This window comes from Macrosteles quadrilineatus, unplaced genomic scaffold (assembly GCF_028750875.1).
Source record: "Macrosteles quadrilineatus isolate MER2022 unplaced genomic scaffold, UCM_ALF_1.0 Scaffold_13__1_contigs__length_4303367, whole genome shotgun sequence".
NCBI lineage: Eukaryota > Metazoa > Arthropoda > Insecta > Hemiptera > Cicadellidae > Macrosteles > Macrosteles quadrilineatus.
In genome coordinates, this window is record NW_026542606.1 from 4,164,365 (window position 1) to 4,165,359 (window position 995).

The 995-nt window shown below is 32.8% G+C and overlaps 1 non-coding gene across 1 annotated transcript; it reads left to right on the plus strand.

Moving 5' to 3' along the window:
• Positions 1-228: 228 nt before the first annotated feature.
• Trnav-uac (transfer RNA valine (anticodon UAC)) lies at positions 229-301 on the plus strand. Its single transcript has one exon. It is a non-coding gene; the product is annotated as a tRNA-Val (tRNA).
• The last annotated feature ends 694 nt before the right edge of the window (positions 302-995 follow it).

Here is a 995-nt window from a genome sequence, read left to right on the forward strand (position 1 = left end):
TTAATCAATGTGTTGCCGATTGAACGAACGCTTCACGTCTGTTCATAAACAGACTAACGTGATTACCGAAACACTGACAAAGTAAATACAAACTCGCCGACCTTTTCATGAATATTTTATTTATTAATCGAACGTACAGTATTTGTGTTGTATGTTTGAATAGCTCCAATTTGGAACATACTCTCTGGCATGACTGAGAGAGAAAGCGAGTTCTGCAGTCATCACAGCGGTTCCGTGGTGTAGTGGTTATCACATCTGCTTTACACGCAGAAGGTCGCCAGTTCGATCCTGGCCGGAATCATTATTTTTTACTCAAACGTTTCTTCACGCAACCTTCTTAATTTGAGTAAATATACGAACGTGGTCATTTTCAACCCTTTTAAAAATACATTTTCTTGTATTTTTAGTTTTTAATCAATTTTTAGATTACTTGTATTGCAATATTAACCTTGGAGACTTTTTTCGTTTATTGATAACAAAATAAACAATCGCCACAAAACTGTGATATGACATTTTATAGTGATTGACAAGCCTAACGTTCTTATTAACGTTATGTGAATGTAATGTTATGTAACTAATAATAGTTAGTAGAAACACAAAAACGAATTGATTTCTTTGTTCGTTTTTGTTACGTCGTTTGATCAGTGTCGATGTCCAATTGCTAGAGTGTTGCGTACACATTGATTAACCCGCTTTATACAGTTTCTGGGTTTATGTTCGAGTGATCTGTTTATTTGTAAACTCTTCGTCAGTTTTATTTCATAATTGTTCATTGACATTTTAAATACTTTTAAAATCGACGTAAACATCGAAATATTCACTAAAGCGAGCTGGTTTATGTCTATTGAATCATAGGCATTATAACTATAAGTGTTACAGTACACCACTGTTACAGTACTTTTTATTTTTATGAGCTCTTACTTGTTCTTTTTCCGATATGCATTTTAAACAAAATTAATAAACTTGAAATATCCACGTATACTCAAAAACATTTA